Genomic DNA, 14903 nt, shown 5'->3' with positions numbered 1-14903 from the left:
CTCACTGGGAATATCTATTCTGTCTCAGTGGGAATATCAGTCTCCTCTCCACTGGGAATATCAGAAAATTCTCAATGGGAATATCTATTCTGTCTCAGTGGGAATATCAGTATCATCTCATTGGGAATATCTATTCTTTCTCAGTGGGAATATCAGTCTCATCGCACTGGGAATATCTACTCTGTCTCAGTGGGAATATCAGTCTCCTCTCACTGGGAATATGTATTATGTCTCACTGGGAATATCAGTCTCCTCTCACTGGGAATATCTATTCTGTCTCACTGGGAATATCAGTATCCTTTCACTGGGAATATCAGTCTCCTCTCACTGGGAATATCAGTAGCCTTTCAGTGGGAATACCTATTTTGTATCAATGGGAATATCAGTCTCCTCTCACTGGAAATATCTGTCTCCTCTCACTAGGAATATCTATCCTGTCTCATTGGGAATAACAGTCTCCTCTCACTGGGAATATCTATTCTTTCTCATTGGGAATATCAGTCTACTCTCACTGGGAATATCAGTCTCTTCTCACTGGGAATATCAGTCTCCTCTCACTGGGAATATCTATTCTGTTCACTGGGAATATCAGTCTCCTCTCACTGGGAATATCAATTTCCTCTCACTGGGAATATCTATTCTGTCTCAGTTTGAATAACAGTCTCCTTTCACTGGGAATATCAGTCTCCTCTCACTGGGAATATCCGTCTCCTTTCACTGGAAATATCTATTCTGTCTCATTTGGAATATCAGTCTCCTCTCACTGGGAATACTTATTCTGCCTCATTGGGAATATCAGTCTCCTCTCACTGGGAATGTCTATTCTGTCTCACTGGGAATATAGGTCACCACTCACTGGGAATCTCAATATCCTCTCACTGGGGATATCTATTCTGTCTCACTGTGAATATCAGTCTCCTTTCACTGGGAATATCAATTTCCTCTCACTGGGATTATCAGTCTCCTCTCACTGGGAATAGCAGTCTCCTTTCACTGGGTATATCATTCTCCTTTCACTGGGAATATCTTTTCTTTCTCACTGGGAATATCAGTCTCCTTTCACTGGGAATATCAGTCTCCTTACACTGGGAATATCTATTCTATCTCACTGGGAATATCAGTCTCCTTTCACTGGGAATATCAGTCTCCTGTCACTGGGAATATCTATTCTGTCTCACTGTGAATATCAGTCTCCTCTCACTGGTAATATCAGTCTCCTCTCACTGGGAACATCTATACTGTCTCACTGGGATTAGCATTGTCCTCTCACTGGGAATATCAGTCTCCTTTCACTGGGAATATCATTCTCCTTTCACTGGGAATATCTATTCTGTCTCATGGGGAATATCAGTCGCCTTTCACTGGGAATATCTCTTGTGTCTCACTGGGAATATCAGTCTCCTCTCATTGGGAATATCTATTCTTTCTCATTGGGAATATCAGTCTACTCTCACTGGGAATATCAGTGTCTTCTCACTGGGAATATCAGTCTCCTTTCACTGGGAATATCATTCTTTTTGCCACTGGGAATATCTATTCTGTCTCACAGGGATTATCTATTCTGTCTCACTGGGAATATCAGTCTCCTCTCACTGGAAATATCTATTCTGTCTCACTGGGAATATCGGTCTCCTATCACTGGGAATATCTATTCTGTCTCACTGGGAATAGCAGTTTCCTCTCACTGGGAATATCTGTCTCCTCTCACTGGGAATATCAGTCTCCTCTCACTGGGCATATCTATTCTGTCTCAGTTTGAATATCAGTCTCCTCTCACTGGGAATATCTATTCTGTCTAACTGGGAATATCAGTCTCCTCTCACTGGGAATATCAGTCTCCTTTCACTGGGAATATGTAATATATCTCACTGGATTATCAGTCTCCTTTCACTGGGAAAATCAGTCTGCTGCCACTGGGAATATCTATTCTGTCTCACAGTGATTATCTATTCTGTCTCACTGGGAATATCAGTCTCCTCTCACTTGAAATATCAGTCTCCTATCACTGGGAATATCTATTCTGTCTCACTGGGAATAGCAGTCTCCTCTCACTGGGAATATCAGTCTCCTCTCACTGGGAATATCATTCTCCTCTCACTGGGAATATCTATTCAGTCTCACTTTGAATAACAGTCTCCTTTCACTGGGAATATCAGTCTCCACTCACTGGGAATATCAGTCTCCTTACACTGGGAATATTTATTCTATCTCACTGGGAATATCAGTCTCATTTCACTGTGAATATCAGTCTCCTGTCACTGGGAATATTTATTCTGTCTCACTGGGTATATCTATTCTGTCTCACTGGGAATATCAGTCTCCTCTCACTGGAAATATCTATTCTGTCTCACTAGGAATATCAATCTCCTCTCACTGGGAATATCAGTACTGGGTCACTGGGAATATCAGTCTCCTCTCACTGGGAATATCAGTCTCCTCTCAATGGGAACATCTATTCTGGCTCATGGGGAATAGCTGTCTCCTTTCACTGGGAATATCAGTTTCCTATCACTGGGAATATCAGTCTCCTTTCACTGGGAATATCTATTCTGTCTCATTGGGAATATCAGTCGCCTTTCACTGGGAATATCTATTCTGACTCACTGGGAATATCAGTCTGCTCTCATTGGGAATATCTGTTCTTTCTCTTTGGGAATATCAGTCTACTCTCACTGGGAATATCAGTCTCTTCTCACTGGGAATATCAGTGTCCTCTCACTGCGAATATCTATTCTGTCTCACTGGGAATATCAGTCCCCTCTCACTGGGAATATCTATTCTGTCTCAGTGGGAATATCAGTCTCCTCTCCACTGGGAATATCAGAAAATTCTCAATGGGAATATCTATTCTGTCTCAGTGGGAATATCAGTATCATCTCATTGGGAAAATCTATTCTTTCTCAGTGGGAATATCAGTCTCATCGCACTGGGAATATCTACTCTGTCTCAGTGGGAATATCAGTCTCCTCTCACTGGGAATATGTATTATGTCTCACTGGGAATATCAGTCTCCTCTCACTGGGAATATCTATTCTGTCTCACTGGGAATATCAGTATCCTTTCACTGGGAATATCAGTCTCCTCTCACTGGGAATATCAGTAGCCTTTCAGTGGGAATAGCTATTTTGTATCAATGGGAATATCAGTCTCCTCTCACTGGAAATATCTGTCTCCTCTCACTAGGAATATCTATCCTGTCTCATTGGGAATAACAGTCTCCTCTCACTGGGAATATCTATTCTTTCTCATTGGGAATATGAGTCTACTCTCAATGGGAATATCAGTCTCTTCTCACTGGGAATATCAGTCTCCTCTCACTGGGAATATCTATTCTGTTCACTGGGAATATCAGTCTCCTCTCACTGGGAATATCAATTTCCTCTCACTGGGAATATCTATTCTGTCTCAGTTTGAATAACAGTCTCCTTTCACTGGGAATATCAGTCTCCTCTCACTGGGAATATCCGTCTCCTTTCACTGGCAATATCTATTCTGTCTCATTTGGAATATCAGTCTCCTCTCACTGGGAATACTTATTCTGCCTCATTGGGAATATCAGTCTCCTCTCACTGGGAATGTCTATTCTGTCTCACTGGGAATATAGGTCACCACTCACTGGGAATCTCAATATCCTCTCACTGGGAATATCTATTCTGTCACACTGTGAATATCAGTCTCCTTTCACTGGGAATATCAATTTCCTCTCACTGGGATTATCAGTCTCCTCTCACTGGGAATAGCAGTCTCCTTTCACTGGGTATATCATTCTCCTTTCACTGGGAATATCTTTTCTTTCTCACTGGGAATATCAGTCTCCTTTCACTGGGAATATCAGTCTCCTTACACTGGGAATATCTATTCTATCTCACTGGGAATATCAGTCTCCTTTCACTGGGAATATCAGTCTCCTGTCACTGGGAATATCTATTCTGTCTCACTGTGAATATCAGTCTCCTCTCACTGGTAATATCAGTGTCCTCTCACTGGGAACATCTATACTGTCTCACTGGGATTAGCATTGTCCTCTCACTGGGAATATCAGTCTCCTTTCACTGGGAATATCATTCTCCTTTCACTGGGAATATCTATTCTGTCTCATGGGGAATATCAGTCGCCTTTCACTGGGAATATCTCTTGTGTCTCACTGGGAATATCAGTCTCCTCTCATTGGGAATATCTATTCTTTCTCATTGGGAATATCAGTCTACTCTCACTGGGAATATCAGTGTCTTCTCACTGGGAATATCAGTCTCCTTTCACTGGGAATATCATTCTTCTGCCACTGGGAATATCTATTCTGTCTCACAGGGATTATCTATTCTGTCTCACTGGGAATATCAGTCTCCTCTCACTGGAAATATCTATTCTGTCTCACTGGGAATATCGGTCTCCTATCACTGGGAATATCTATTCTGTCTCACTGGGAATAGCAGTTTCCTCTCACTGGGAATATCTGTCTCCTCTCACTGGGAATATCAGTCTCCTCTCACTGGGCATATCTATTCTGTCTCAGTTTGAATATCAGTCTCCTCTCACTGGGAATATCTATTCTGTCTCATTGGGAATAACAGTCTCCTCTCACTGGGAATATCTATTCTTTCTCATTGGGAATATCAGTCTACTCTCACTGGGAATATCAGTCTCTTCTCACTGGGAATATCAGTCTCCTCTCACTGGGAATATCTATTCTGTTCACTGGGAATATCAGTCTCCTCTCACTGGGAATATCAATTTCCTCTCACTGGGAATATCTATTCTGTCTCAGTTTGAATAACAGTCTCCTTTCACTGGGAAAATCAGTCTCGTCTCACTGGGAATATCAGTCTCCTTTCACTGGAAATATCTATTCTGTCTCATTCGGAATATCAGTCTCCGCTCACTGGGAATATTTATTCTGTCTCATTGGGAATATCAGTCTCCTCTCACTGGGAATGTCTATTCTGTCTCACTGGGAATATCAGTCTCCACTCACTGGGAATCTCAATATCCTCTCACTGGGAATATCTATTCTGTCTCACTGTGAATATCAGTCTCCTTTCACTGGGAATATCAGTTTCCTCTCACTGGGATTATCAGTCTCCTCTCTCTGGGAATAGCAGTCTCCTTTCACTGGGTATATCATTCTCCTTTCACTGGGAATATCTTTTCTTTCTCACTGGGAATATCAGTCTCCTCTCATGGGAATATCAGTCTCCTCTCTCTGGGAATATCTATTCTGTCTCACTGGGAATATCAGTCTCCTCTCACTGGGAATATCAGTCTCCTTTCACTGGGAATATGTAATATATCTCACTGGATTATCAGTCTCCTTTCACTGGGAAAATCAGTCTGCTGCCACTGGGAATATCTATTCTGTCTCACAGGGATTATCTATTCTGTCTCACTGGGAATATCAGTCTCCTCTCACTTGAAATATCAGTCTCCTATCACTGGGAATATCTATTCTGTCTCACTGGGAATAGCAGCCTCCTCTCACTGGGAATATCAGTCTCCTCTCACTGGGAATATCATTCTCCTCTCACTGGGAATATCTATTCTGTCTAACTTTGAATAACAGTCTCCTTTCACTGGGAATATCAGTCTCCACTCACTGGGAATATCAGTCTCCTTTCACTTGGAATATCTATTCTATCTCATTGGGAATAACAGTCTCCTCTCACTGGGAATATCTATTCTGTCTCATTGGGAATATCAGTCTCCTCTCACTGGGAATATCTATTCAGTCTCACTGGGAATATCAGTCTCCACTCACTGGGAATATCAATCTCCTTTCACTGGGAATATCAGTCTCCTTACACTGGGAATATTTATTCTATCTCACTGGGAATATCAGTCTCATTTCACTGTGAATATCAGTCTCCTGTCAGTGGGAATATCTATTCTGTCTCACTGGGTATATCTATTCTGTCTCACTGCGAATATCAGTATCCTCTCACTGGAAATATCTATTCTGTCTCACTAGGAATATCAATCTCCTCTCACTGGGAATATCAGTACTGGGTCACTGGGAATATCAGTCTCCTCTCACTGGGAATATCAGTCTCCTCTCAATGGGAACATCTATTCTGGCTCAGGGGGAATAGCTGTCTCCTTTCACTGGGAATATCAGTTTCCTATCACTGGGAATATCAGTCTCCTTTCACTGGGATTATCTATTCTGTCTCATTGGGAATATCAGTCGCCTTTCACTGGGAATATCTATTCTGACTCACTGGGAATATCAGTCTGCTCTCATTGGGAATATCTGTTCTTTCTCTTTGGGAATATCAGTCTACTCTCACTGGGAATATCAGTCTCTTCTCACTGGGAATATCAGTGTCCTCTCACTGCGAATATCTATTCTGTCTCACTGGGAATATCAATCCCCTCTCACTGGGAATATCTATTCTGTCTCAGTGGGAATATCAGTCTCCTCTCCACTGGGAATATCAGAAAATTCTCAATGGGAATATCTATTCTGTCTCAGTGGGAATATCAGTATCATGTCATTGGGAATATCTACTCTGTCTCAGTGGGAATATCAGTCTCCTCTCACTGGGAATATGTATTCTGTCTCACTGGGAATATCAGTCTCCTCTCCCTGGGAATATCTATTCTGTCTCACTGGGAATATCAGTATCCTTTCACTGGGAATATCAGTAGCCTTTCAGTGGGAATACCTATTTTGTATCAATGGGAATATCAGTCTCCTCTCATTGGGAATATCAGCCTCCTCTCACCGGGAATACCTATTTTGTATCAATGGGAATATCAGTCTCCTCTCACTGGGAATATCTATTCTGTCTCTGTGGGAATATCAGTCTCCTGTCAGTGGGAATATCTATTTTGTCTCACTGGGCATATCAGTGTCCTCTCACTGGGAATATCTATATTGTCTCACTGGGAATATCAGTCTCCTCTCATTGGGAATATCAGTGTCTTCTCACTGGGAGTATCAGTCTGCTCTCACTGGGAATATCTATTTTGTCTCACTGGGAATATCAGTCTCCTATCACTGGGAATAACAACATCTTCTCACTGGGAATATCAGTCTCCTCTCACTGGGAATATCAATTCTGTCTCACTGGGAATATCAGTCTCCTCTCACTGGGAATATCTATTCTGTCTCACTGGGAATATCAGTCTCCTCTCATTGGGAATTATCTATTTTGACTCACTGGGAATATCAGTCTTCTCTGACTGGGAATATCAGTCTCTTCTCCCTGTGAATATCAGTCTCCTCTCACTGGGAATATCTATTCTGTTCACTGGGAATATCAGTCTCCTCTCACTGGGAATATCAATCTCCTCTCACTGGGAATATCTATTCTGTTCACTGGGAATATCAGTCTCCTCTCACTGGGAATATCAATTTCCTCTCACTGGGAATATCTATTCTGTCTCAGTTTGAATAACAGTCTCCTTTCACTGGGAAAATCAGTCTCCTCTCACTGGGAATATCAGTCTCCTTTCACTGGAAATATCTATTCTGTCTCATTTGGAATATCAGTCTCCTCTCACTGGGAATATTTATTCTGTCCCATTGGGAATATCAATCTCCTCTCACTGGGAATGTCTATTCTGTCTCACTGGGAATATCAGTCTCCACTCACTGGGAATCTCAATATCATCTCACTGGGAATATCTATTCTGTCTCACTGTGAATATCAGTCTCCTTTCACTGGGAATATCAGTTTCCTCTCACTGGGATTATCAGTCTCCTCTCTCTGGGAATAGCAGTCTCCTTTCACTGGGTATATCATTCTCCTTTCACTGGGAATATCTTTTCTTTCTCACTGGGAATATCAGTCTCCTCTCATGGGAATATCAGTCTCCTCCCTCTGGGAATATCTATTCTGTCTCACTGGGAATATCAGTCTCCTTTCACTGGGAATATCAGTCTCCTTTCACTGGGAATATGTAATATATCTCACTGGATTATCAGTCTCCTTTCACTGGGAAAATCAGTCTGCTGCCACTGGGAATATCTATTCTGTCTCACAGGGATTATCTATTCTGACTCACTGGGAATATCAGTCTCCTCACACTTGAAATATCAGTCTCCTATCACTGGGAATATCTATTCTGTCTCACTGGGAATAGCAGTCTCCTCTCACTGGGAATATCAGTCTCCTCTCACTGGGAATATCATTCTCCTCTCACTGGGAATATCTATTCAGTCTCACTTTGAATAGCAGTCTCCTTTCACTGGGAATATCAGTCTCCTTTCACTTGGAATATGTAATATATCTCACTGGATTATCAGTCTCCTTTCACTGGGAAAATCAGTCTGCTGCCACTGGGAATATCTATTCTGTCTCACAGGGATTATCTATTCTGTCTCACTGGGAATATCAGTCTCCTCTCACTTGAAATATCAGTCTCCTATCACTGGGAATATCTATTCTGTCTCACTGGGAATAGCAGTCTCCTCTCACTGGGAATATCAGTCTCCTCTCACTGGGAATATCATTCTCCTCTCACTGGGAATATCTATTCAGTCTCACTTTGAATAACAGTCTCCTTTCACTGGGAATATCAGTCTCCACTCATTGGGAATATCAGTCTCCTTACACTGGGAATATTTATTCTATCTCACTGGGAATATCAGTCTCATTTCACTGTGAATATCAGTCTCCTGTCACTGGGAATATTTATTCTGTCTCACTGGGTATATCTATTCTGTCTCACTGGGAATATCAGTCTCCTCTCACTGGAAATATCTATTCTGTCTCACTAGGACTATCAATCTCCTCTCACTGGGAATATCAGTACTGGGTCACTGGGAATATCAGTCTCCTCTAACTGGGAATATCAGTCTCCTCTCAATGGGAACATCTATTCTGGCTCATGGGGAATAGCTGTCTCCTTTCACTGGGAATATCAGTTTCCTATCACTGGGAATATCAGCCTCCTTTCACTCTGAATATCTATTCTGTCTCATTGGGAATATCAGTCGCCTTTCACTGGGAATATCTATTCTGACTCACTGGGAATAACAGTCTCCTCTCACTGGGAATATCTATTCTGTCTCATTGGGAATATCAGTCTCCTCTCACTGGGAATATCTATTCTGTCTCTGAAGGAATATCAGTCTCCTCTCACTGGGAATATCTATTCTGTCTCCCTGGGAATATCAGTCTCCACTCACTGGGAATATCAATCTCCTTTCACTGGGAATATCAGTCTCCTTACACTGGGAATATTTATTCTATCTCACTGGGAATATCAGTCTCATTTCACTGTGAATATCAGTCTCCTGTCACTGGGAATATCTATTCTGTCTCACTGGGAAAATCTATTCTGTCTCACTGGGAATATCAGTCTCCTCTCACTGGAAATATCTATTCTGTCTCACTAGGAATATCAATCTCCTCTCACTGGGAATATCAGTACTGGGTCACTGGGAATATCAGTCTCCTCTCAATGGGAATATCAGTCTCCTCTCAATGGGAACATCTATTCTGGCTCATGGGGAATAGCAGTCTCCTTTCACTGGGAATATCAGTTTCCTATCACTGGGAATATCAGTCTCCTTTCACTGGGAATATCTATTCTGTCTCATTGGGAATATCAGTCGCCTTTCACTGGGAATATCTATTCTGACTCACTGGGAATATCAGTCTGCTCTCATTGGGAATATCTGTTCCTTCTCTTTGGGAATATCAGTCTACTCTCACTGGGAATATCAGTCTCTTCTCACTGGGAATATCAGTGTCCTCTCACTGCGAATATCTATTCTGTCTCACTGGGAATATCAGTCCCCTCTCACTGGGAATATCTATTCTGTCTCAGTGGGAATATCAGTCTCCTCTCCACTGGGAATATCAGAAAATTCTCAATGGGAATATCTATTCTGTCTCAGTGGGAATATCAGTATCATCTCATTGGGAATATCTATTCTTTCTCAGTGGGAATATCAGTCTCATCGCACTGGGAATATCTACTCTGTCTCAGTGGGAATTTCAGTCTCCTCTCACTGGGAATATGTATTCTGTCTCACTGGGAATATCAGTCTCCTCTCATTGGGAATATCTATTCTGTCTCACTGGGAATATCAGTATCCTTTCACTGGGAATATCAGTCTCCGCTCACTGGGAATATCAGTAGCCTTTCGGTGGGAATATCTATTCTGTCTCACTGGGAATATCAGTCTCCTCTCATTGGGAATATCAGCCTCTTCTCACCGGGAATACCTATTTTGTATCAATGGGAATATCAGTCTCCTCTCACTGGGAATATCTATTCTGTCTCCGTGGGAATATCAGTATCCTGTCAGTGGGAATATCTATTCTGTCTCACTGGGCATATCAGTGTCCTCTCACTGGGAATATCTATTTTGTCACACTGGGAATATCAGTCTCCTCTCATTGGGAATATCAGTGTCTTCTCACTGGGAGTATCAGTCTGCTCTCACTGGGAATATCTATTTTGTCTCACTGGGAATATCAGTCTCCTCTCACTGGGAATATATATTCTGTCTCACTGGTAAGATCAGTCTCCACTCACTGGGAATATCAGTCTCCTTTCACGTGGAATATCAGTCTCTTTTCACTGTGAATATCAGTCTCCTTACACTGGGAATATCTATTCCATCTCACTTGGAATATCAGTCTCCAATCACTGGAAATATCTATTCTGTCTCAATGGGATTATCAGTCTCCTCTCACTGGGAATATCAATACTGGCTCACTGGGAATATCAGTCTCCCCTCATTGGGAATACCAGTCTCCTCTCATTGGGAATATCTATACTGTCTCACTGGGAATAGCAGTCTCCTCTCACTGGGAATATCAGTCTCCTCTCACTGGAAATATCTATTCTGTCTCACTAGGAATATCAGTCTCCTCTCACTGGGAATATCAATACTTGCTCACTGGGAATATCAGTCTCCTCTCACTGGGAATATCAGTCTCCTCTCACTGGAAATATCTATTCTGTCTCACTAGGAATATCAATCTCCTCTCACTGGGAATATCAGTACTGGGTCACTGGGAATATCAGTCTCCTCTCACTGGGAATATCAGTCTCCTCTCAATGGGAACATCTATTCTGGCTCATGGGGAATAGCTGTCTCCTTTCACTGGGAATATCAGTTTCCTATCACTGGGAATATCAGTCTCCTTTCACTGGGAATATCTATTCTGTCTCATTGGGAATATCAGTCGCCTTTCACTGGGAATATCTATTCTGACTCACTGGGAATATCAGTCTGCTCTCATTGGGAATATCTGTTCTTTCTCTTTGGGAATATCAGTCTACTCTCACTGGGAATATCAGTCTCTTCTCACTGGGAATATCAGTGTCCTCTCACTGCGAATATCTATTCTGTCTCACTGGGAATATCAGTCCCCTCTCACTGGGTATATCTATTCTGTCTCAGTGGGAATATCAGTCTCCTCTCCACTGCGAATATCAGAAAATTCTCAATGGGAATATCTATTCTGTCTCAGTGGGAATATCAGTCTCATCGCACTGGGAATATCTACTCTGTCTCAGTGCAAATATCAGTCTCCTCTCACTGGGAATATGTATTCTGTCTCAGTGGGAATATCAGTCTCCTCTCACTGGGAATATCTATTCTGTCTCACTGGGAATATCAGTATCCTTTCACTGGGAATATCAGTCTCCTCTCACTGGGAATATCAGTAGCCTTTGAGTGGGAATACCTTTTTTGTATCAATGGGAATATCAGTCTCCTCTCACTGGAAATATCTGTCTCCTCTCACTGGGAATATCTATTCTGTCTCATTGGGAATAACAGTCTCCTCTCACTGGGGATATCTATTCTTTCTCATTGGGAATATCAGTCTACTCTCACTGGGAATATCTATTCTGTTCACTGGGAATATCAGTCTCCTCTCACTGGGAATATCAATTTCCTCTCACTGGGAATTTCTATTCTGTCTCAGTTTGAATAACAGGCTCCTTTCACTGGGAATATCAGTCTCCTCTCACTGGGAATATCAGTCTCCTTTCACTGGAAATATCTATTCTGTCTCATTTGGAATATCAGTCTCCTCTCACTGGGAATACTTATTCTGTCTCATTGGGAATATCAGTCTCCTCTCACTGGGAATGTCTATTCTGTCTCACTGGGAATATAGGTCACCACTCACTGGGAATCTCCATATCCTCCCACTGGGAATATCTATTCTGTCTCACTGTGAATATCAGTCTCCTTTCACTGGGAATATCAGTTTCCTCTCACTGGGAATATCAGTCTCCTCTCACTGGGAATAGCAGTCTCCTTTCACTGGGTATATCATTCTCCTTTCACTGGGAATATCTTTTCTTTCTCACTGTGAATATCAGTCTCCTTTGACTGGGAATATCAGTCTCCTTACACTGGGAATATCTATTCTATCTCACTGGGAATATCAGTCTCCTTTCACTGGGAATATCAGTCTCCTGTCACTGGGAATATCTATTCTGTCTCACTGTGAATATCAGTCTCCTCTCACTGGTAATATCAGTCTCCTCTCACTGGGAACATCTATACTGTCTCACTGGGATTAGCATTGTCCTCTCACTGGGAATATCAGTCTCATTTCTCTGGGAATATCAGTCTCCTTTCACTGGGAATATCTATTCTGTCTCATGGGGAATATCAGTCGCCTTTCACTGGGAATATCTCTTGTGTCTCACTGGGAATATCAGTCTCCTCTCATTGGGAATATCTATTCTTTCTCATTGGCAATATGAGTCTACTCTCACTGGGAATATCAGTCTCTTCTCACTGGGAATATCAGTCTCCTTTCACTGGGAATATCATTCTTCTGCCACTGGGAATATCTATTCTGTTTCACAGGGATTATCTATTCTGTCTCACTGGGAATATCAGTCTCCTCTCACTGGAAATATCTATTCTGTCTCACTGGGAATATTAGTCTCCTATCACTGGGAATATCTATTCTGTCTCACTGGGAATAGCAGTTTCCTCTCACTGGGAATATCTGTCTCCTCTCACTGGGAATATCAATCTCCTCTCGCTGGGAATATCCGTCTCCTTTCACTGGAAATATCTATTCTGTCACATTTGGAATATCAGTCTCCTCTCACTGGGAATACTTATTCTGTCTCATTGGGAATATCAGTCTCCTCTCACTGGGAATATCAGTCTCCTTTCACTGGAAATATCTATTCTGTCTCATTCGGAATATCAGTCTCCTCTCACTGGGAATATTTATTCTGTCTCATTGGGAATATCAGTCTGCTATCACTGGGAATGTCTATTCTGTCTCACTGGGAATATCAGTTTCCACTCACTGGGAATATCAGTTTCCTCTCACTGGGAATAGCAGTCTCCTCTCACTGGGAATAGCAGTCTCCTTTCACTGGGTATATCATTCTCCTTTCACTGGGAATATCTTTTCTTTCTCACTGGGAATATCAGTCTCCTCTCATTGGGAATATCAGTCTCCTCTCTCTGGGAATATCTATTCTGTCTCACTGGGAATATCAGTCTCCTCTCACTGGGAATATCAGTCTCCATTCACTGGGAATATGTAATATATCTCACTGGATTATCAGTCTCCTTTCATTGGGAAAATCATTCTGCTGCCACTGGGAATATCCATTCTGTCTCACAGGGATTATCTATTCTGTCTCACTGTGAAAATCAGTCTCCTCTCACTTGAAATATCAGTCTCCTATCACTGGGAATATCTATTCTGTCTCACTGGGAATAGCAGTCTCCTCTCACTGGGAATATCAGTCTCCTCTCACTGGGAATATCATTCTCCTCTCACTGGGAATATCTATTCTGTCTCACTTTGAATAACAGTCTCCTTTCACTGGGAATATCAGTCTCCACTCACTGGGAATATCAGTCTCCTTTCACTCAGAATATCTATTCTGTCTCATTGGGAATAACAGTCTCCTCTCACTGGGAATATCTATTCTGTCTCATTGGGAATATCAGTCTCCTCTCACTGGGAATATCTATTCTGTCTCTTTGGGAATATCAGTCTCCTCTCACTGGGAATATCTATTCTCTCTCACTGGGAATATCAGTCTCCACTCACTGGGAATATCAATCTCCTTTCACTGGGAATATCAGTCTCCTTACACTGGGAATATTTATTCTATCTCACTGGGAATATCAGTCTCATTTCACTGTGAATATTAGTCTCCTGTCACTGGGAATATCTATACTGTCTCACTGGGTATATCTATTCTGTCTCACTGGGAATATCAGTCTCCTCTCACTGGAAATATCTATTCTGTCTCACTAGTAATATCAATCTCCTCTCACTGGGAATATCAGTACTGGGTCACTGGGAATATCAGTCTCCTCTCACTGGGAATATCAGTCTCCTCTCAATGGGAACATCTATTCTGGCTCATGGGGAATAGCTGTCTCATTTCACTGGGAATATCAGTTTCCTATCACTGGGAATATCAGTCTCCTTTCACTGGGAATATCTATTCTGTCTCATTGGGAATATCAGTCGCCTTTCACTGGGAATATCTATTCTGACTCACTGGGAATATCAGTCTGCTCTCATTGGGAATATCTGTTCTTTCTCTTTGGGAATATCAGTCTACTCTCACTGGGAATATCAGTCTCTTCTCACTGGGAATATCAGTGTCCTCTCACTGCGAATATCTATTCTGTCTCACTGGGAATATCAGTCCCCTCTCACTGGGAATATCTATTCTGTCTCAGTGGGAATATCAGTCTCCTCTCCACTGGGAATATCAGAAAATTCTCAATGGGAATATATATTCTGTCTCAGTGGGAATATCAGTATCATGTCATTGGGAATATCTATTCTTTCTCAGTGGGAATATCAGCCTCATCGCACTGGGAATATCTACTCTGTCTCAGTGGGAATATCAGTCTCCTCTCACTGGGAATATGTATTCTGTCTCACTGGGAATATCAGTCTCCTCTCCCTGGGAATATCAGTATCCTTTCA

The sequence above is a fragment of the Carcharodon carcharias genome (assembly GCF_017639515.1).
Source record: "Carcharodon carcharias isolate sCarCar2 chromosome 29 unlocalized genomic scaffold, sCarCar2.pri SUPER_29_unloc_1, whole genome shotgun sequence".
Classification (NCBI taxonomy): domain Eukaryota; kingdom Metazoa; phylum Chordata; class Chondrichthyes; order Lamniformes; family Lamnidae; genus Carcharodon; species Carcharodon carcharias.
The sequence above is the reverse complement of the archived record's forward strand: the minus strand, read 5'-3'. Positions refer to the sequence as shown.